We start from the raw sequence: 24,196 nt of genomic DNA on the forward strand, positions 1-24,196 counted from the left end.
GAGAGGAGAACCCCCCCCCCCCCCGTTTTCTCCGGCTAGATCACAGCCAGACCGGAGCTCGGACAGAAGCGGGGACAAACCACTTCCGTTGTTGAGAGGAGGGAATCACGCCCGGTTCCGCCTTTTCCTTCCGTCCTGTACCTTAGCAACCCATTTCTCCTTCCCTTCCGTGGTGACGAAAAAGAAGCGGCACCGGAAGTATGGGACTTAGCTGCTTCCGGTCGCGTCGTCGTCCAAGCTTTTCCTCCTTCTGTTCCTCCCTCACCCCTTGGGTCCACCCGGTGCTGCACCGTTTATGGGAGGCGGAGAGGAGTTGATGGGGGCGGGTCTGTAAAGCGGTCAGCTGAGCAGCCTACGCTCCTCCAGAGGTGGCGGGGTCAAGCCCAAAAGGTCTAGCGTTCCGTAATTCCCCTCTATGTTATTGGTTGGTGGAACTCAGGGCAAGATGCAGCGCCTCAGGAGCGTTCCGATTACGGGTTGGAGGGTGTCACTAGGTGAAGGTCAACCGACCCTCGCCGAATTCCTCTTGCTATTCATGACAGATCCCCCCCCCCGCCTTTTATCAGTCATTGTTAAATGCTATGGAGGGGAGGAGGGGATCATTGGATGGGACTTGTGGAATTATTATTATTATTATTATTATTTATTACACCGTGCTTAGAATGCATGGGAGTGTGGTCTTGTGCCCACGTTCTGCCTGCAGGTTTGCTACAAGAGGCATCTGGTTGGCCACTGTGAGAGCAGGATGCTGGACTAGATGGGCCAGTTGCCTCATCTAGAAGGGCTCTTCTATATGTTCCAGTCTTATAACTTAGGCAGGTTTGTCAAGGAAGAAGCCTCTGTCCTGATCTGTGAGAGTGAAATGAAACCTCCCTACACAGAGGCAGTTTATCTTGAATGATAATCTACTGGGTGATGTTGGCAACTAACAATGGAGAGGCTAGCTGTGAGAAGAGCCCAGCTGCTGGATAAGGCCAATCTGGCTAAGCTTTCCATAGTGCAGGGGTGCCCAAAACTTTTTTTCAAAGAGGGCCATATTTGACGAAGTGAACATGCGTGAGGGCTGACCAAAGTTGTTGAGGTTTTTTAGGATTGAAGTTGAGGGTTTTTTTAGAATTTTACCCCAGGGCATATACTGCCACGGGGACTGGATTTAATCGACTGGCGGGCCAGATTAGGCCCCCAAAACGGACTTTGGACATGCCTGCCATAGTGGCTAATCAGAGGCACCCACAAGCTCGGCACGAGTCACCACCTGTTGGAAAAGGGGTATAGTGGTACCTCGGGTTAAGAACTCAATTCGTTCTTGAGGTCTGTTCTTAACCTGAAACTGTTCTTAACCTGAAGCACCAATTTAGCTAATGGGGCCTCCCACTGCTGCTGCGCCGCCGCCGCACGATTTCTGTTCTCATCCTGAAGCAAAGTTCTTAACCCGAGGTAATGTTTCTGGGTTAGCGGAGTCTGTAACCTGAAGCGTCTGTAACCTGAAGCGTATGTAACCCGAGGTACCACTGTATATCTGGGCTCCAAGCAACATTTGTGTTGTCCTCTTCTACTTTCTAACACCCTGTGTCCAGGTGCCTCTGGAAAACTCATAGGCAGGACACCAAAGTGATGGCTTTCCACCAGTGTTTACCACTGTTGTCTGGTATACTGCCTCTGAGCATGGAAGGTCCATTGTGTTATCATGGCTATTGCATTTAATGAAATTTATACACGGCTTGATTGTAAAAAGAAAAAATCTCAAAAGCAGTTTCTAAAAAGGTAAAACAATAAAATTGAGAAAATTCATAGCCATGCTTTAAAACATATAAATGAAAATACTAAAACAGATTAAAATTACTTCAACTTTCTAAGTATCTGGGTAGGTTTGTCTAAACAAGAATGTTTTTAGCAGGCACCGAAGAGTACCGTGATATTGCCTACTTGATTTCAGCAGGCAGAGAGTTCCAAAGTGCAAGTGCTGTCACACTAAACAATTAAGTTCTTTTTAAAAAGCTGAAGGAGCTACTGAGTGAGATCCCATGGTCAGAAATACTCAAAGAGAAGGGAGTCCAAGATGGATGGGAGTTTCTAAAAGGAGAAATATTGAAGGCCCAAATGTAGACAATGCCAACAAGAAAAGTGGGAAGCATCTAAGGAAACGGCTTCATAAGGAGTTTATAGATGAGCTGAGAGTTAAGAAGGGCATGTATAAGAAATAGAAAGGGGAAATCACAAAGGAGGAGCATACACGAGTAGCCAACTGTTGCAGGGTGAAGGTCAGGGTCGCTAAATCTTAGAATGAGCTCAGACTTCCAAGAGAGGTTGAAACTGATTTTTTTAATAGGTTTTTTCGGTTATGTCCGAAGCAAGAGGAAGAACAAGCAAGTGGTAGGTCCTCTGCGTGGAGAAGACGAGGAAATGCTATTGGGTGACAGAGAGAAGGTGGAACTACTCAACACCTACAGGTGAAACTTGGAAAATTAGAATATCGTGGAAAAGTTCATTTATTTCAGTAATTCATCTTAAAAGGTGGAACTAATATATGAGATAGACTCATGACATGCAAAGCGAGATATGTCAAGTCTTTATTTGTTATAATTGTGATGTTCATGGTGTGCAGCTGATGAAAACCCCAAATTAACAATCTCAGAAAATTAGAATATTAAATGAAATCAGCAAAACAAGGACTGCAAATAGAGCAATCTTGGACCTCTGAGAAGTAGAAGCATGCTGTGATTATTAAGACCCCTCATGGGTTTCTCAAAAATAAGTAATGCCAGACCAATCTTATTTCTTGTTTTGATGGAGTAACAAGCTTGGTGAATCAGGGGGATGCTGTGGACATTGTGTATCTTTATTTCCGTAAGGCTTTTGTCAAAGTCCTCCACAATATTCTCATGATGAAGCTGGTAAAATGTGGGTTGAACAAGTTAATCCAAAGAGTACTCATTCATGGTTCCTCGTCATCCTGGGTAAAAGCAAAAAGTGGGATGCCACAGGGTTCTGTCCTGGGCCCATTGTTGTTCAACGTCTTTATAAATGAGTTGGATGAAGGAATTGAGGGGATGCTCATCAAATTTGCAGATGACACGAAACTGGGAGGGGTACCTAATGCCACAGAAGACAGAATCAAAATTGACCTTAACAGATTGGAGAACTGAGCCCAAGCTAAAAAAATGAATTTCAGTAGGGACAAATGTAATGTTCTACGCTTAGGCAGGAAGAACCAAATGCACAAATATAAGATGGGGAACACCTGGCAGACTAGCAGTACATGTGTAAAGGATCTAGGGGTCTTGGTGGACCACAAGCTTAACATGAGTCAAAATTGTGATGCAGCAGCAAAAAAAGCTAATGCTTTTCTAGGCTGCATCAAGTCTAGTGTCTAGGTCAGGGGTAGGCAACCTAAGGCCCATGGGTCACAAGCGGCCCACGGGGGTCATTTAACTGGCCCACGAGCCACCCCAAAACTGAGCCACCCGCTTGGCAAGTCCCCGAGCGCTGGGCTAAACTGGCGCGGCACGGGGACTTGCTTCCACAGTGCCGGAAATCTTGTCTGCGCATGCGCAGATGCCGAAAATTGTGTCTGTGCAGACACCGGAAATCGCGTGCGCGTGCACACACACACACACAATCTGGCCCATGGAGAGATCTCCACTGGAGTGAACCGGCCCAGGCAAGGTAAACCTTGCCGACCCCTGGTCTAGGTCAAGGGAAGTAATAGTATCACTTGATTCTCCCCTGCTCAAAGCACAGCTGGAATACTGTGTCCAGTTCTGGGCACCACAATTCAAGAAGGATGTTGATGAGCTTGAATGTGTGCAGAGGAGGGCAACCAATATGATCAAGGGTCTGGAAACTAAGCCTTATGAGGAGTGGTTGAAGGAGCTGGGTATGTTTAGCCTGGAAAAGAGGAGACTGAGAGGAGATATGATAGCCATCTTCAAATATCTCAAGATATCTCAAATATCTTCAAATATCTCAAGCCATCTTCAAATATCTCACATGGAAGAGGGAGCAAGTTTGTTTTATCCTGCTCTGGAGGGTAGGACTTAAACCAATGGCTTCAAGTTACAAGAAAGGAGATTCTGACTAAACGTGCAGAAAAACTTTCTGACAGTAAGAGCTATTCGAAAATGGAACAGTCTTCCTTGGGAGGTTTTGGACTCTCCTTCCTTGGAGGTTTTTAAGCAGAGACTGGACAACCATCTGTCATGGATGCTTTAGTTGAGATTCCTGCATTGTGGAGGGGTTGGACTAGATGACCCTTGGGTCCCTTCCAACTCTAAGGTTCTATGATTTGATGATCATTGATTGTTTTAAACATTAATACAAGAACAGCAGAAATGGTGTGCCCGAGCTGCTTGATTGCTTAGCAGAGCCTTATTATTCAGTTTATTTTCTTGTTTGGGGCTTGTAGGACTGGAGTCCTATGCACACTTACCTGAAAGTAAGCTCCACTGAACTCAGTAATACTTATCCTTGAGTAAATGCATTCAGGGTTCCACTGCAAATCATCTAATTTCTGAGGTACTTCCCAACAGTTAATATGATTTCCATGGCCCATTCATTTCTTCTTTCAGCAAAATTGGCTTTGGATTAGGCAGGGAAGGGGGGGGGGGACAGTAATTATTGTCATGGTGTGATCATTTCTGACTAGAGGTAGAGGCAAAGAAAGTGTCAGGTGTCTTAGATCCCCATTGTATTTCCAATGTCTGAAGCTTTTTTGGTTTGAAGCTGGTACAGTCTTGAAATTATCTATTTTTGTGGCATTCACTGTCTCCATCCACTTGCACCCTTCAGGTTTGTCAACATGATCAAGAGAACTGATAGTCTCCACTTCCACTTTGACAATTATGGCGACTCAATGCTGCAAAAAATGGACAAGCTGAGGGAAGAGAAGAAGTTTTGCGATATCACGGTCTGCATTGATGATCTTGAGGTTCAGGGCCACAAGATTGTCTTTGCTGCTGGCTCCCCTTTCCTAAGGGATCAGTTCCTGCTGAATGACTCCAAGGAGGTGAAAATTTCCATCCTGCAGAGCTCAGATGTAGGGAGGCAGCTGCTTCTGTCCTGCTACAGCGGCGTTCTGGAGTTTCCTGAGATGGAGCTGGTGAGCTACTTGACAGCAGCTAGCTTTCTTCAGATGAACCACATTGTGGAGCGCTGCACACAGGCCCTGTGGAAGTTCATCCAGACCAAACAGCAGCTTGAGAGCCAAGAGGAAGGAGAGCAGCAGCAACAGCAGACAGACTCTTCAGAGCCAAAGGAGGTCCCAGGGGCAGGAGAGGAGGAAGAGGAGAAGGAAGACGACTCGATTCAGCTAGATTCTCCATGCATCCAACCTTCTCAAGACAGCCTGGACATGAGTGACAGTGACATCCAGATTGTGAAGGTGGAGTCCATTGGGGAGGTTGCAGAGGTCAGAAGCAAGAAGGACCAGGACCAGTTCATTTCCTCAGAGCAACAGAGCAGCCTTCACTCATCAGAGCCCCAGCACTCCCTCATCAATTCCACAGTGGAGAACCGAGTTGGGGACCTGGAGCAGGGCCAGCTCCACAACTACGCTCTCTCAAAATACATGTTTGGCCCTAGCAACCAGGGGGTGGACATAGGTCTCCAGTGGCATCACCAGTGCCCCAAATGCACATGTGTCTTCCGGCACCTGGAGAACTATGCCAACCACTTAAAGATGCACAAGCTCTTCATGTGCCTGCTGTGCGGCAAGACCTTCACACAGAAGGGCAACCTCCACCGACACATGCAAGTCCACACAGGCATCAAACCCTTCCAGTGCAAGATCTGCAGGAAGACCTTCTCGCAGAAGTGCTCCTTGCAGGACCACCTCAACCTGCACAACGGAGACAAACCCCATAAGTGCAACTATTGTGATATGGTCTTCACCCACAAGCCTGTCCTGAGAAAACACCTCAAGCAGCTCCACGGCAAGAACAGCTTCGACAATGCCAATGAGAGGAACATTTAGGACATTGCTGTGTGTTTTGATTCCTTCAGCTGCAGCTCAGGGATAGACTCAAAAAGCTGCCAGCAAGCCAATGCCAGCCAAGTGCTGAATGCTGGGAAGCTGGCACAGATGGTGCTTAGTTTGCATAGCAAAAGCACTTGTGTGAATTGAAATGTGTGCCACAGCACTTCTTCGCACACATCAGGGCAGGAAGAGCTATGAAGAGCTGCTTTGGGCTTTGAACTCAGGCATCAAGCCAGAGGCCTCCTCTGGATGAGCTGCAGGGGCTGGCCCAAAAACTGTAGCCGGTCTTCTGCTCTAGAGTGGTTTTATGTGTTTGGTGACTCCAAGCATCTTTGTCGCTATGATCATAGAATTGTAGAGTTGGAAGAGATGCTGAGAGCCATCTAGTCCAACCCCCTGCAATGCAGGAATATGCAGCTGTCCCATAGGGGGCATGAATCTGCAACCTTGGCGTTATCAGCACCATGCACTAACCAACGGAATTATCCAGGCCAGGCATAGGCAAACTCAGCGCTCCAGATTTTTGGGACTACAATTCCAATCATCCCTGACCACTGGTCCTGTTAGCTAGGGATCATGGGAGTTGTAGTCCCAAGACATCTGGGGGGCCGAGTTTGCCTATACCTGATTCAGGCTGATGAAAAGAAGAGAGTTGACATAGGGCTGCCTTCTTTGATATTTAGAGAAGGTGACACTGAATGACCCCCCCTTTTATTTTCTTTTTGGAAGGGCAGTTGAATTGTGTCTCCAGGAAGCAATTGTCCGTTTGTGGGCTGAGGGAATAAATACAGACACACCTCATGACGGATACATTTTTCAGCTTGGGGGGGTGCAGGGAAACGGAGTTCTTATGGGGGGGAGCACTGGATAATTATACACTCTTAATATTTGTTAGTCCATCTGTGTGTGAGAGAGACAGAGACAGAGGATACTTGCATTCTGTTCTTACCCACACGTGACCACCTTCCCTAACTGTGTTTGACTGTTGTGAGTGAATTCCATTTCCTGATTTAAAATGGGTGAAGGCTGCTGATTTGGGAGGGTAAAAATTGGGATGGTTTGCCTGGCGCAGTGGCTGAGCTGCCTCTTGCCTTTGCTGCAGAATGTGGTGCTTGCCTCTGTCTTTGCTCAGGCTCAGTTCCCATCTCCACCTACCCACCCACCCTTTGGGGAAAGTGTGTGCTTACACTAGAAAGGTTAAACTTTCATTCCTCAGTTGTCTTGTTTGCCTCTGGGCATTCTCTCATGCTGCTCCTTGCATTTGAGGCAACCTCTGTCCAGCAGCCAGCCAGGCTCCCCCTCTTCCTTCAGATGTGGCTTTCAGACTCGCTCCTAGAGCCCCCGTCTGCCACACCTGAGCCGTTCCTCTTTTCTCACCTGCAGTCTCCCTTTGTGTCCACTCCTTGATCCTTGACCTCTCCCTCAAACCCAGCCTTACCTAACATTGATTGCAAGCACTCAGTCCTGGGTCAGTGTCTCCCCCTGCGTTGTGGTTGGTGCTTAGAATTCTGTGGGCACTCATGAGATAATTTAGAAGACTTATTACAGAAAGCAAGGTCGTTGGAACTGGCATCACTGGGTCCTTACCATGCCTCCAGGACATCTTAAAAGCCCTTAAAGACCCATGGACTCAAGGTGGTTAGCAGATTGTTACCTTGAGTCCTTCCAAGCTAGCTTTTGGGATTACACCTGTGGGGAGGGAAGAACTCTTGAGCAGTCAAATAATGGTTAAACATTTATTATTTTGAGTATATCATCAGTGAAGGAATGGTGGCATTCAGTTTTGCATAATGTTGAGGAAGCTGACAGCTTTTGTCCACAGGAGCCAAATCCACTCACCCTTGGTGCCATAAGAAGTAAAAAAAGGATGGGTAGAGAAGGCCTCAAATTGAGACCCCAACACAACCCTTTTTGTTCTCCCATCCTCTTTTTTTTGTTCTCCCATCCTCAGTTCACGCATAATGTGAAGCCAAACACTGGCTAAGCGTGAATGACAAAGCGTATGGATATTCACAGCAAAAACTGCAAGCTTCACTTCACCAGTGCTGCTGCTACTTCACTACAAAGAACTGAGTCATGGTTTTGCTTAGCATTCTGTTTGAATCTCTCCTTGTGGTGTGTTTCACTTCAAACAAGCCATGAGCTGTAGCCAAAGTTTGTTCTTGGTTTACTGCTTGTGATTTGGGGTTTAGGTCAGGATTTAACTTGGGGTAGTGCAAAAGAGCAAGAACACTGATGCAGTTTTTGCTGTGAGTACTCACACATTCACATACTTAGCCATGGTTTGGCTCAGCATTCTGTGCAAAGCTGGATCTTTCACTTCCTCACCTCTTTCTCTCCCTTTTGTGAGGCAAGAGGGAATGAAAAGCAGTAATTTGGAGAATGGGTAACTTAATACTCCAGCCCAGCAAGCTGTAGCAGGTTAGTGTTGGGATACTGCCAGGGAGACGGGGGTTTCAGGCAGGCCCCCAGCTGGCTCCGGATGATCACCGGTCTCCTGTGGAACAGCATCAGTCAATTAGTGACACGAGCCTCAGATACGTTCCAAGACCCATGCACACCCTGTCAGCAGAGTGTTTAAATCATTCACAATGGAAGATGCAGACAGAGAGAGCATATTTACAGCTTTATTCAGTGTAATCAGGAACAAAGGAAAAACATGATTGTATCCCTTCGTCTCCAGCGAAAACAGCAGTAACAAAATCTATATACAAAACAGAAGTTCCCAGCAGAAGCTGGAAGTAAACAGGCATGTGACACACAACAGCCTGTTCCATCTTAAGGTGGAACAGAACTATATCCCAACATCCTCCCCCTTTCTGTGTGGGGCGAGCCGGCGAAAAGAGGGCGAGCCCCCTCCGTGCCGGCAATAAATAGGGCAAGCCACGCCCCCCCGCCGCCCAGCTGATTGGCCGGCTGGGGGGGCGGGCCAGACGGGGATTCCCCTGCTCTCGCGGGGGGCAGAAGCCAGCCACGCTCGCGTGGGTGGGCGTGAAGCCCGCAACCCCACCTCCTGGGGCAGGCCCGGAAGTGGCTTTGCGTGGCGAGTTCCCGCCCCCACCAGGATAAAGACACCAGACACTGTATGTAAGGTTAATTGGGCGAATTAGGCCACAACTTTATTGAATTCAGGAATGAGAGGCATTGGCATAGGCATTGGTCCTAACGGCTATCCGGCTCCAGCCCATTTGCTGGAGACACGGGGAAGGGTTAACCTTATATCAGGGGAGACTCCCGCGAGGCACGTCGACTAGGAGCTCCCCCGGGTCACCGCTCTGGGGCGTGCCTTTGGCCCACACCTCCATAGGCTTCGGACAGGGCCACGCCCCCCGGGGTCCTTTAACGGACCACCCTTCGCTCGCTGGGGGGAGGTGATGGCGTTCCTCCCCCCCACACATCGTCTTAACCCCTTCTTACCAATGCCTACCGCCAATGCCGAGAAGTTGTGACGAGTTGCTACGAGGTAGGCGAAAAACCAAAAGGCCCGAAATCGCCAATTGGGAAAAATTCCTACCATGCCCCTTGCGGCGACAGACCGAAGTCCATAGCAATATCAAAGGAGTGCCTAAGCCTAAACCTACTTAAAGGGAGGGAGGGTGGGAAAAACGTGGGGGCGAGCCGGCGAAAAGAGGGCGAGCCCCCTCCGTGCCGGCAATAAATAGGGCAAGCCACGCCCCCCCGCCGCCCAGCTGATTGGCCGGCTGGGGGGGGCGGGCCAGACGGGGATTCCCCTGCTCTCGCGGGGGGCAGAAGCCAGCCCCGCTCGCGTGGGTGGGCGTGAAGCCCGCAACCCCACCTCCTGGGGCAGGCCCGGAAGTGGCTTTGCGTGGCGAGTTCCCGCCCCCACCAGGATAAATAAAGACACCAGACACTGTATGTAAGGTTAATTGGGCGAATTAGGCCACAACTTTATTGAATTCAGGAATGAGAGGCATTGGCATAGGCATTGGTCCTAACGGCTATCCGGCTCCAGCCCATTTGCTGGAGACACGGGGAAGGGTTAACCTTATATCAGGGGAGACTCCCGCGAGGCACGTCGACTAGGAGCTCCCCCGGGTCACCGCTCTGGGGCGTGCCTTTGGCCCACACCTCCATAGGCTTCGGACAGGGCCACGCCCCCCGGGGTCCTTTAACGGACCACCCTTCGCTCGCTGGGGGGAGGTGATGGCGTTCCTCCCCCCCCACACATCGTCTTAACCCCTTCTTACCAATGCCTACCGCCACACGAGCAGACGCTCGCCGCCAATCCTCTCATGCCTGAAACCAATCACTAATCCCCATAGCTATATCCTCAAGCCATATATCATTTCCTGCATCAGACAGATGCACGCCATCCAACCGGTAGAGGGCCTCACAATTGAAACGAATGCCTGGGTGTCGTATGACCTTTCCCCCCAGGGCTGCCACTCTACGCGCCACCGCCCGATCCACGGCTTTCCTCGCCCTATTTATGGCCAACGGGCACCTGCCATCTCTCCAAACCCGCCTTTCCATCAAGGAGGCCCAAATGATTGTGAGATTTGGGTAAGTAGCCTTAAGCTCCTCCAAGTCACCGCAGATGCTCCACTGCAAGTCGACCGCCTTTCTATAGGCTAGGTCGTTTTCACCCAATTGTATAAGTAACGCATCCGGGGGGCCCTCTCTAGCGACTCTGGCCTTGAATGCGGGCAACATCTCAGCCCAGCGCATTCCCCTCCGTGAAACCCAGGATAACGTGATGCCATCAGGCAAGCCCAGTCGCGGCCCAAGACCGGAGTTGATGGCGTGGACCCTGGCCCAATGCACGATGCTGTGGCCGATTATCCAGACGCGCACCCCCATTTTTCCTGCAAGAAATCGAGAAAGAAACAGGCCGTGGTAAGTGAACCCTGGCTGGGAAATCATAAATTATTTCTTAGGTAGCGTTTGTATGCGTCCGATTTCCAGCGGCCCAGCTCCCTAATCCTCTCGGCTGTAAGGCCCAGGTGCATTGCCGTGGTGGCCGCTCCAATCCTAAAGGAGTGCGCGGCAAAATCGGCTGGTGGGAGGCCACATGCTTTAAGTGTTAAGCGCATGACCCTCGTGAACTGGTGCCGCGTCAGGGGTACGCCGTCCGCATGGATCAAAAGAGGCCCCGCCATGTTAGGCCTCATAGACAAGAAGCGCCTGGTGTCCTTTACCGGACACGGGCCTAGTTCCCCTGTTGCCGGTAGCCGGACCAGAGCCCCCCTCCCGAACTGGTCTGTCTTGGAATTTCGAATCCGTACAACCAAATCTTCACGTGAAAGTGTGATGTCACTTAACAGTAAGCCCCGGGAGGAGCCAAGCTGACCCTCCTCAAAAACCACCTCACCCACACGCATCGCCCCGAAAAAGGCGATGGAGTATGCTGCTGAGAACAAGCATGCCTCATACTTTGACCAACAGACCGTTCTCAACCTTTTATGGATCTGAGAAAGTATGTCAAAAGAAATGGGCCTCCTCGAGTCCCGGGCTGGGGGCTGCAGTCTACGCCAACCTTCTAGGAACTTCCGTATGACAAATTCAGCGCATGGATCTGATGAAAACAACGTTTTGCAAAAGAAAGAAATTGCTGCGGCCTGCAGGTTGAGGGTTTTTGGGGCACGTCCCAGGCGTTTCAGGTGCACTAGATAGGACAGGACCTCAGACCTAACGGGAGGGGCATTGCTCCTGGTGGCAGTCTAACGGGAGGGGCATTGCTCCTGGTAAACAGTCCATTGTATATAGCCAGGCACTACGTTACAGCCGCATCTGCTCCAATTCTACAGACAGAGACTCTCACCTAAGAGATCTACAGCAAACCTTTTTAGAACTAAAATACCCAGCAGATGAAGTTAGACAACAGATCAACAGAGCCAGACTGATACCCAGAGAGAACTTGCTGCAAGACAGACCCAAAAAAGAAAATAACAGAACACCTCTAGTCATCACATACAGCTCCCAAGTTAAAACAGTACAACGCATCATCAGAGATCTACAACCTCTCCTGGACAATGACAGTTCTCTTTCTCAAGCTCTGGGAGGAAGACCTTTCATTGCCTCCAGACAGCCCCCCAATCTTAAACAACTCCTAACCCACAATAATACTATAACCAGACTTAACACGGACACTGGCACCAGAGCCTGCAATAAACCCAGATGCCAACTTTGCTGCCACATACACCCGGACAACACCATTACTGGCCCCAACAACATCACACATACCATCTCGGGACTATTTAATTGCTCATCGTCTAACATTGTGTATGCCATAAAATGCCAACAGTGTCCTTCAGCTCTCTATATTGGACAAACAGGCCAGACCTTACGCCAAAGAATAAATGGACATAAATCCGACATCAGGAACCACAAGACAGAAAAACCAGTAGGAGAACACTTCAATCTCCCAGGACATTCTATACAAGATCTCAAAGTAGCTGTTCTATTACAAAGGAATTTCAGAAATAGACTGGAAAGAGAAGCTGCTGAATTGCAACTTATCACCAAACTTAAAACTATGGAGAGACCTGGTTTGAATAAAGACATTGGATTCTTATCTCATTATACATGACAAAGCCATTTTTCACCTTCTCACCCCTTGCTTTTTCCTGTTAGACCTATTGCAGTCGTTAAGAGTCGTCAACAGGCTCATCGCAGCTATCTGCCAATCACCCATTCCCACCACCCTTCTGAGTAATACCCCTCCCCACCTTCTCACTATATAGAAAGGTCCGGTGACTTCTGTTTCAGTGTATCTGAAGAAGTGTGCATGCACACGAAAGCTCATACCTAGAACTAACTCAGTTGGTCTTTAAGGTGCTACTGGAAGGAATTTTTTTATTTTGTTTCATTCACAATCCATGAGTGAAAATGACAGAGCATTGAGTTCTGCTTCACAGGAACTTAGGCTTACTGTTGTCTGCTTTTTGCACAGCCAGTCAAACAGAAAGTGGTTGTACATGTAGCATACTCCAGAAGTGCTTGTACCATCCGTGGTGTCACTTCCAAAACTAGCATCTGCAAAGATTTCAAGACCTCCAATCTTCTGACTGGTGATCCTCAGCCTGTAGTGCAAAGTCCCTTTCAAATAGCGGGCTATGCGCTTCAGAGCTTTCCAATCCTGAACAGTAGGATTGTTGGCATGTCTGCTAAGCAGGTTAATGCTTACAGCTATGTCAGGTCTTGAACATCTAGCAATGAAATTCAGCTTGCCTAGAATGCATCTGTACAGTGTGGTGTCAGAAAATGCTTCAGCAGTACTATCTACCTGGTAACCTGTCACCATCGATGTGTCTGCTGGGTTTGCATCAACCAAATTCAGACTGGTCAATACATCAGCAATTTTCTGTGTCTGGTGTACCAGAAAATTACCTGCTTGGTCTTTCTCCACCTGCAGAGAAAGATAGTTGGATACCTCACGAAGATCCTTCATGTCAAAGTACTCCTTCAGCTGAGCTAGGGTGCTTTGGTACAAAGCCTGATTCTTCCAAAACAAAAGAAGATCATCAACAAAACATAAACAATACAGTTTGTTTTGTCCCTCCTCCTTGATAAATACACATGGATCAGCTTTGCCTTGGTGGAAACCTAGAGAAAGCAATGTCTCAGTGAGTTTTGTGTTCCGACACCTGGCACTCTGCTTGAGACCATATAGAGATTTCCGTAGTTTACAGACCATTCCCTTCTGTACTTGCACTCCATCAGGTGGAAGCATATACAGTTCCTCCCCCAAAACCCCGTACAAAAAAGCTGTATTAATGTTGTGATGGGAAACATGCAGTTTCTCCTCTGCATCAATCTTGAGCATTAGCCGAATGCTCTCATACTTGACGGTGGGTGAGTAGGTCTCGTGGTAATCCTGTCCTGGTACCTGTGAAAAACCTCTGGCGACCAATCTGGTTTTGTGCCTGACAACCTTGCCATTCTGGTCTGTCTTGGCCTTGAAGACCCATTTGCTGCTAACCAGTCTCATTCCTGGGACTACTGGGACTAGCTCCCAGGTTTGGTTCCTATCCAAGGAATCAACTTCAGCCTTCAATGGCATTAAGCCATGGTTCAGCATCTTTAGAGGTTAACTCCTGCTTGATGGATCCCACACCTTCTCTGAGGTGCTAAGAACTGCAGTTGCTGTCTTAGCAAACTCATCAGCAAATCTCTTTGGACTTTTCCCTTTGTGGCTCTTTCAGATCTGTGTACTAGACGCAAGTCTAATGCCGTCATCTCCTCCTTCTTAGGAGAAAAGTGGCCAATGGTGAACAGTGGTTCTTCCAATTCAGTGTCAGACGCATCAGATGGTCTGATTGAGGCCTTTGCGCTCTTGTAGTCTGCTGTGTCATCACTGTCGCTGACAACAGCAGCGCCACCCACTGAGCTGGAATCCGAACTCCTCAGCTTCTTGTTCTTCCTCATCATCTTCATCTCTTGTGAGTGACTCTGAAAATTCCCACATCCCCCCCCCCCCACTTAGGATTGTACTCAACACTCTTTGTGAACCTGATGGACTTGGAATCAGTCATGAATACCCTGTATGCACCTTTTTCGTACCCCATGAACAAACCATGTGCCCCACGCTTCCCAAGCTTGCTGCTCTGTGGGGTGTGGACCCACATGTCAGAACCAAAGATTCTCATGTGCTTGACGTAAGGTTTCTTACCAAACATCTTCTCATAGGGAGTACAACCAATAGGTGATGACAGTCTCCTGTTGTACAAATAAAAGTATTCAAAGACTCCGCCCAATATTTCTCAGGGAGATTGGCATCATGCAACAAGGTTTTGAAGCCTTGCAGCAAAGTCTGGCTTGCCCACTCACAAAGTCTATTCTCCCATGGAGATCTGGGACATGAGAGGTCGTGCTGGATTCCCTTCTCAGTCAGGAAAGCCTCAAACTGCTGAGAAGAGAATTCATCACCTCGATCAGTAAACAGCCAATGCGTTCACTATGAGCATTCTCCAACCAAGCGCAGAACGCCTTGAACCTAGGAAACGCTTATGACTTCTGCTGGAGCATAAAGACATGAATGTACCTGGAAAAAGAATCAAAACCATGAAGTACCTTGCTCCACCCACAGAGGGCGCAAGTGGACCAACCAGGTCTGCGTGGACTAGCTGGTAGGGTTTGGAAGCCTGTCGGCTAGACACTTTGCCTTTGGGAGCAACCTTCACCTTGTTCTCTGCACAAGACACACATTTCATGTGAAACTTACAGGGCTTGATGCTCAAACCCTGAACCAACCCAGGCATCTTGGTCAGTGCCTGCCAAGACATGTGACCAAATTTTCAGTGCGCCTCGTGAATACATCCTGCATGAAGAACTTTGTTAGTTTGTGCAACACAACAAGATTCAACATTAGACACATCAACAACATTGTCATAAGTTATCAAGAACAAGCCATCTACAAACTTCGCATGCAAAATGTCCTCTTTGCCCTTCCTGATGACACAGATGCTCTTCTTGAAGGAAATCTCAAAGTCTTGCTCAGTCAGCTGTGGGACGCTGAGCAAATTGTCTGCAGAATCTGGAACAAAAAGTACTTTGCTGATGGTGGTGTGCAGACTTGCCAGTTTCACTGTCCCGACTCCTGCAATTCACAAAGTCTTACCATCAGCCTGTTCTATTTCCCCATCCTGAGGCGTAAAGGAAATAAACAAATGCCGCTGGCACCTTTTGCACCTCCCCTACTCGCGGGGAAACCCTGTTTAGGGGATCCGGAGCGACGTGGGGTGAGCGGCGCGGTGATTTGAATCGACTGCTTCTTTCACGGAGTGAAGCCGCATTGCTGCTGCTGGAGGGCGCTGACTTTTTCCTGTGGACAATTGGATTTTAAACAACTACCCGTGAGTAGAACGAAAAATTGGATTTTTAAGTATCTTAATTCGGCGCCGAAGCGGGAAGGTCATAAACAGGAAGTCCGCCTTCCGCTTTTGTAAATAGACTGAAGCAAAGACGTTACAAGCTAAAGCCTTTGAAAGCCTTTGATAAAAGATTAAATTTCCATCGGTTAAAAATACAGAACCCCCCTTGGAGGCAGGTGAAGAGGGGGGAAGCTTCGAATTTTGAACCTAGTAAGCCTGCTTCCGGGTTGGCGCCATCAGCTAATGGCGGATTTCCTCTTACTCGGAGGGGATCGGCTCCGTGGAAATTGGGTCTGCACCGCTACGGCGAAGCGGGGACCCTATAAGAATCACAGGCGGGTGAAGCCTGTGAACGTGGACTCGGCGGGCACCTTTTGCGCCCCCCCAACTCGCAAGGAAACCCATTTACGGGTTGCGGAGCGGAGCGGGGTGAGCGGTGCGGTGCTGTGAGTCAATTGCTTCTTTCACGGAGTGAAGCCGCATAGCCGTTGCTGGAGAGCGCTGACTTTTTCCTGGGACAATTTGACCATAAAAGCAACTACCCGTGAGTAGGGGAAATTGGATTTATTTGAGAAAGAAGAGGGGGAAAAAATTTAATTGGATACCGAAGCGGGGAGGTCTAAACAGGAAGTCCGCCTTCCGCTTTGTAGATAGATCAAAGCAAAGAGACTTTGAAGCTAAAGCGTTGGAACTACGCTTGAAAAGAACTATTTTCTAACTTGATAAATTTCTGAATCCCCTTCCTGGGAAGCAGGGAAGGAAGGGGGTTGTGTTTTTGGACTGTACAAACCTGCAAGAGAGAGGGAAAGAACTTAAAATCCACTTCTCAAACTTGGAAACGGTCTGCCGGTGAAAAAGGACTGTTGCTTTTTAAACTGTGTGTTAGCTGTCAAGAGAAGGTTTTTTGACAGCAAGAGAGAAACATTGTGACTAGCTTTTATACTTTGTCTGCCAAAGGGAGAGAAAGCAACTGGAAGGTAACAAAATTTGGAACTGTTTATTTTTCTCGGGTGGAGCTTTATAAAAAAAGAAAAGTTACCTTCTTTTTGGACTATTGCAACTCTTTCCACCTAGAGGGACCCTTAGAAATTGCTACAAGGGGAATTTTCCACTGGGAACTGTTTATTTGAGATTGACCTTGGCTCTTCTATTGTTTTAGTGTTATGGCAGATGGGAAAGAGAAAGTAGACTTGTCATTTCCAGACAGAACAACGAGGTCTGGGAAGACCTTGGGGCAGCGAAGGCAATCTACAGCTGCCCTTCCTACCTTCCTACTTTATCTGTGACTGCACCAACACAACCTAAGTCTAGTGGAATGTCTTCAGAAGATGCTTTAGCGAAAACTAGGATTAATGAAACTTTGTTGCAACTCAGTACAAGGGTTGAAGAGACTAATAAGAGGGTCGAGGAGACAAATAAGAAGGTTGATACTGCAACTAAAAAAATTGATTTAAACACAGAAACGTTAAATAGTTTGGGACAGAAGGTTAACTGTAATACAGAATCTATTCAGAAATTACTGCAGGAATCCATCTTGACCCAGGAAAATGCTGCTGTGGAATTTAAGGTAACGCAGTTGGAAACAGAGAAGGTTCCAGACCTACAGAAACAAATTGAAGACCATAAACTGACATTGTCTATGATTGAATTGAAGGAAAAACAGACGAACCAAAGGATTAGAGCTGTACCTGAATTGGAGAAGGGCACCTTGATAGATTTTTTGACACAAGAATTTGCAGAGTTTTGGAAGTCGGAATTGAAACAAGAAGTATTTAAAATTGTGAGGGCTTTCAGACTAGGAAAAGGAAGAAAGAAGATCAAAATAAGGGATTGTCTGATTACCCTCAGATCTAAAGAAGAAAGAAGCAAAAATTTGGGTTTGCATTTCCAGAACCCTTTGATAATTCTGCAATCAAGAGTGGAAATTTTCAAAGACATACCGAAACATCTTTTGGATCTTAGATCCAATTTTGGAGACCTGGTTGCCCTTCTAAGAAAGAATAAAATTGTTTTCAGGTGGGAATTTCCCCAAGGCCTATCTTTTAGCTACAAAGGAAGAAAGATAAAAATAAGATCAGTGGAGGAAAAAGACAAATTCCTGGGAAATCACGAAGACCTGCTGAAAGGACTTGGAAAAGAGCCAGAAGCTCGGGACAAGAGTTCGCCCAAAAAAGGGAAACCAACGCCACCGACTGATATAGACAATCTACTGGGTGCTGTTGGAGGAGAAGCAGAGTAATTACATCATGACACTGCTAGCATTAAGCTGGAATGTGAATGGACTGAACTCCCCGGAAAAGAGGCGGAGAGTTTTTCATATATTAAAAAAAGAACAATTGGACTTGATTTGCCTACAAGAAACACATGTGACAAGGCTGCATCGGAAGGTTTTGAGTAACAAAAGATTAGGACATGAATTTATTTCATCAGATAAAGTTAAGAAAAGAGGAGTAGTACTTTATGCAAAGGAGAGCCTGTCACCGAAATTTTTATTCAAAGATGATCAAGGAAGATTTGTTGCAATTGAAATTCAATCACAAGGAGAGAAGTTTTTGATAGTAGGTATTTATGCACCAAATGAGGGGAAATCGGAATTTTTCAAGAAGTTGCATGAAACTTTGATGGACTATCTGGACTATAATATGATCTTGATGGGAGACATGAATGGAGTGGTGTCCACAAATATGGATAAAGCCCAGAGACAGGTGGTTACAAAAGATGGCAGATTACCAAAGACGTTATTTGATATGGCTGACAATATGGACCTTGTTGACATTTGGAGAACTAAGAACCCCTTGGAAAGAGAAGGAACTTTCTTCTCTGAAGGCAAAATGACATGGACAAGAATTGACCAAATTTGGGTTACTAGGGGGCTGGCCCCGAAGATTAAAAAAGTGGAAATTTGCCCTAAAACTTGCTCCGACCATAATGCCATGAAAATGGAAATGATATTAACACCAGTTGGTTCCTTTAGATGGAGGATGAATGACTCTCTGTTTAGGAATGAGGAAGTGATTAAAAAGGCCCAAAAAACCCTGAGAGACTATTTTGAGATAAATATGAATACCACTACTGAAAAAAGAGTAATTTGGGACGCAAGCAAAGCAGTTATGAGGGGTTTTTTGATACAACAGAGTGCAATTAAGAAGAGAGCTCAAAATGAAAAAAGGAAAAAAAATGGAGAAAATAAAGGAGGGAGAAAAGAGATTGAGAGCAAAACCAAAATCACAGGAGATCCTGAAAGAGATAAAGTTATATCAAGTACAATATACGAAATTGATGAATCAGGAAATAGAATGGAAGATTAAACAGATGAGACAAAAGACATTTGAATCGGCTAACAAATGCGGGAAACTGCTGGCTTGGCAAATGAAAAAGACAAAAACTCAACACCATTACAAATTTGGAAGTGGAGGGAAAGAATATACAGAATCCTGTGGAGATTAGGAAGTGCTTTCAGAAGTACTTTAAACAGTTATATACACAGGAGACTCAGAAAGAAATAGATATTGACCGATTTTTGAAAACAAATGGATTACAAAAAATCTCTCAAGAGAATAAGCTAATGCTAAACTATAAAATAACAGATCAAGAGGTGGAAGGAGCCATTCAGAATATGATCTCCAGGGCCGGATGGCTTGACTTCAAGATATTATAGATCCTTGAAAGAATGGCTAGTACAGCCTTTGAAGGAAGTCTCTAATGAAATATTAGAGGGCCGGATGGCTTGACTCCAGGGCCGGATGGCTTGACTTCAAGATATTATAGATCCTTGAAAGAATGGCTAGTACAGCCTTTGAAGGAAGTCTCTAATGAAATATTGGAGGGGGAAAAGGCACCAGAGTCGTGGAAAGAAGCCTACATTACACTTATACCGAAAACAGAATCGGAGAAGACACAGCTTAAGAACTACCGTCCCATATCTTTGCTCAATGTGGATTACAAAATTTTTGCTGAAATCATGGCTAAAAGATTAAAAAAGGTATTGGTAGAAGAAATCCATAAAGATCAAGCAGGCTTTCTCCCAGGGAGACACTTGTCAGACAATACAAGGAATATAATTAATATTTTAGGAAAATTACAAGTGAATATTAATACTAAAGCAGTTTTGATATTTGTGGATGCGGAGAAAGCCTTTGACAACACCTATTGGAGCTTTATGAAGAAAAACTTACAGGGTATGGGGGTAGGCCAAGGTTTTGAAAACGGTATAGGTGCAATCTATTCAGAACAAAAAGCTAAATTAATTGTGAATAATGTAGTCACAGAAGAATTTAAGATTGAGAAAGGAACACGACAGGGCTGCCCAATCTCCCCATTGCTTTTTATTTCGGTCCTGGAGGTTTTGCTTAATATGATTAGAAAGGACCAACTGGTCAAAGGTATACAAGTCGGAGCTAAACAGTATAAATTGAAAGCTTTTGCCGATGATTTAGTTTTGACACTGCAGGAGCCAGAATCCAGTACTAAAAGAGTATTGCAATTAATTCAAGAATTTGATCAGGTTGCGGGATTTAAGTTGAATAAGTTGAAAACTAAGGTGTTAGAAAAGAACTTAACAGTGATCGAGAAAGAGAGGTTTCAGAAGGAGACAGGATTAACATTGGTTAAGAAAGTGAAATACCTGGGGGTTAATATGACTGCTAAGAATGTGAATTTATTCAAAGATAACTATGAAAAATGTTGGATGGAAGTGAAAAAGGACCTAGAAATATGGTCAAATTTGAAGTTATCTTTGCTAGGCCGAATTGCTGTGATAAAGATGAATGTATTGCCAAGGATGTTGATTTTGTTTCAAACATTGCAAATTTTGGATAAAATGGAGTGTTTCAAGAAGTGGCAGAGAGATATTTCTAGATTTGTCTGGCAGGGCAAGAAGCCTCGAATAAAATTTAAGATTTTAACTGATGCTAAAGAAAGAGGGGGATTTGCCCTGCCAGACCTTAAACTTTATGAATCAGCTGCATTTTGCTGGCTGAAAGAATGGCTGCTTCTTGAAAACACAGATATTTTGGATTTGGAAGGTTTCAACAATGTATTTGGGTGGCATGCATACTTGTGGTATGATAAGGTCAAAGCACATAAAGCGTTTAAAAACCATATTGTCAGAAAAGCACTATTTAATGTTTGGATAAGATACAAGGACTTGCTTGAAAATAAAACTCCAAGGTGGTTGTCACCAATGGAAGCTAAGGCTCTGAAAAAACTCAATATGGAGGCAAATTGGCCGAAATATTGGGAAATTTTGGAACAAGAAGGAGATAGATTAAAACTGCAGAGTTTTGAAAAACTAAAAAACAAAGTACGGGATTGGCTTCATTATTACCAAATAATGGAGGCTTATAATTTGGATAAGAAAATTGGTTTTCAGGTGGAGAAATCAAAATTGGAAACAGAACTGTTAGATCCTAAAACTAAGAATTTGTCAAGAATGTATAATTTGCTGTTGAAATGGAATACACAGGATGAAATGGTTAAATCTGCTATGATCAAATGGGCACAAGACGTTGGACATAATATTATGATGGCTGACTGGGAAAAGTTATGGACCACAGGCATGAAGTTTACGGCATGTAATGCCTTAAGAGAGAATATAATGAAAATGATTTACAGGTGGTACTTGACACCAGTAAAGCTTGCAAAAATTCATCATTTGCCCGATAATAAATGTTGGAAATGTAAAGAGGTCGAAGGTACATTCTTTCACCTTTGGTGGACATGCCCAAAGATTAAGACCTTCTGGGAGATGATCTATAATGAAATGAAAAAGGTATTTAAATATACCTTCCAGAAGAAACCAGAGGCCTTTCTCTTGGGCATGGTCGGCCAATTGGTGCGAAAGGAAGATAGAACTTTTTTTATGTACGCCACAACAGCAGCAAGCATACTCATCGCGAAGTATTGGAAAGTACAAGATTTACCCACCCGGGAAGAATGGCAGATGAAGCTGATGGACTATATGGAATTGGCTGAGATGACTGGCAGAATCCGAGACCAAGGAGAAGAGTTGGTGGAAGAAGAGTGGAAGAAATTTAAAGTTTATCTTCAGAAATATTGTAAAATTAAGGAATGTTAGAAAGATGTTGGGAAAAAGAATTATGTGGTTTTAGTAGAAAGGATATAAAGGATTAAGCAAAAATGAATTGGTGAAAGAGAAAAGGTAAAATTATAATATGTTAAGATAAATTATTAGGATAAAAACAAGGTTGGAAGGATTTGCTGGAATAGTTAACTGAATTGGAATACAAAAATGGGAGGCGTGAGGAAGTCAAGGAAATAAGTGAATGTAAATAAGTGAGTTAAAGGTTTGGCTTGTTTTTTTTAATGTATTTCTTTTCCCTTTTTTCTGTTTTTTGAGGATATGTATTGTTTTTTCTTTTTCTTTTTTGATTGTCTTTTTTTTCTTTTTTCTTTTAGTAACCTTTAAAATCTTAATAAAAATTTATTTTTTTTAAAAAAAAAAGGAGTGAGGGGAAAATCAAATCACCTCAGCTCTGAAACTGGGAACGGGTTGCCAGATGACGTTTGGGGGAAGTTCGTTGACAGAACGGATTTGACAGCTAGTTGAAATAAGAGCAAGATACTGTTTCCATTGTCCTCTTCTGCATTCAAAATGGAGGAAAAGTAACCGAAAATTGAAACTTTGTTTATTGCTTGAGCTGTGCTTGAAAGAAGTCAAACAAGTGGAGACTGTTTCCCTCTAGAGGGAGCTTTTGAAACTGTTACAGGAGTGTAACTGGGGGATCTCCAGCTGCAAGATAAGGATTCTGAGAACCAGTGATTGACCTTGGACTATTTAAAATGTTGATAGGAGAAGATATTGTGACTCTATTATGTAAAATAAGTCATTCGCTGGAAGAGCTTAATAAAAAGATGGATGCCACGACTTTTAAAGTTGATAACTTGGAACAGAAAGTGACTAATTTGATCCGAGAAGAGAGCACCAACACAGAAATAATTCAGGACTTGGCACAGGAACCTACTTTGGCAGAACAAATGGTGGAGGAAAAGGAGAAAGTTGTTGTTTTTGAACCTAAAATAACACAAGTGGGACTCTTAGTTTTACAGAAGCAAATTGAGGACTATAAATTGAGGCCTTCTGTGATTGAATATAGAAAAAGTCAGATTTCGAGGATTGGTTCCCGGTTTGGACTGAAGAAGGAAAGTCGGAATGATCCTTCAATCCAGGGATTAATTGATTTTTGGGACATGGACTTGGACTTGGAGGAGATTGAAGGTTTGGGGGCCTTTGGATTTGGAAGAATCTTGAAATACGACCTGAAACACTTTATAGACCCTAGCCTCAACTATGGAAATCTGGCTGAACTGCCCAGAAGGAATAAAAATATTGTTAAGATGGAGTTTTCTCGAGATTTGCTCTCTAGCATCAAAGAATATGAAGGAGATCGGCAGAAGGGACCTGGAAAAGAGTTAAGAGCCTCGGACATAAGATCTCCAGGTTGATGGACTATATGGAATTGACGGAAAGGACTGGCAGAATCCGAAACCAGGGAGAGGAGTTGATGGAAGAAGATTGAAAAATTTAAAGTTTATATATAGAAATATTGCAAAATTAATGAGTGATAGAAAATTGGTGGATTGATATTTTATGGATTTAGCAGAAATGTTATTTGGAGGAAATTTAAAGACTATTTACAGAAACATTGTAAAATTAATATCTGTTAGAAGGATGTTGGAATAATATTATATCATTTTAGCAGGAATGATATAAAGGATTTGGGAATAACTGACTGTTAATTGGTGAAAGGAGGAAAAGTAAAGTTACATTATATTAAGACAATTTACAGGACAAAAAATTTAAAAGAGGGAAAGGTTTTGCTGAAATGGATAATTGACCTAGAATACAAAAAAGGGAGGTGGGAGGAGGTCAAGGAAATAAGCTAATGAAAGATTAGTAATGAGGAGATTTGATGCATTTTTCTTTGTGTTTTTGTTTTTGTTTAACGGGTTCTATTTCTCTGGGTTTTTTTGTTTTTTTTAATATTGTGATGTGTTGTTTTGCTTTAGTTTAATGTGGCATTTTTACTTTTTCTTTCTGTAATTTTTGAAACTTCAATAAATATTATTTTTTTTTAAAAAAAGAGAACAAGGTGAAGGTTGCTCCAAAAGGCAAGGAGTCTAGCAGGCAGGCTTCCAAACCCTACCAGCTAGTCCACACAGACCTGGTTGGTCCACTTGCGCCCTCTGTGGGTGTAGCAAGGTACTTCATGGTTCTGATTGATTCTTTTTCCAGGTACATTCATGTGTTTATGCTGCAGCAGAAATCAGAAGCGGTTCCTAGGTTCAAGGCATTCTGTGCTTGGTTGGAGAATGTTCACAGTAAACACATTGGCTGTTTGTTAACTAATCGAGAGGCTGAATTATTTTT

General features: G+C 44.9%; 1 long non-coding RNA gene and 1 pseudogene across 2 annotated transcripts in view; both read left to right on the forward strand.

Annotated features, from left to right (window-relative positions):
• Positions 1-24,196, forward strand: part of LOC309333271 — a 364,852-nt gene that overhangs the window by 53,092 nt on the left and 287,564 nt on the right. The window lies entirely within an intron of this gene.
• Positions 4,794-6,121, forward strand: LOC309333142 (zinc finger and BTB domain-containing protein 26 pseudogene; annotated as a pseudogene). The gene has a single exon. The product of its transcript is annotated as a zinc finger and BTB domain-containing protein 26 pseudogene (transcript).

The sequence above is a fragment of the Podarcis erhardii genome (assembly GCF_964252035.2).
Source record: "Podarcis erhardii genome assembly, chromosome: W".
NCBI lineage: Eukaryota > Metazoa > Chordata > Lepidosauria > Squamata > Lacertidae > Podarcis > Podarcis erhardii.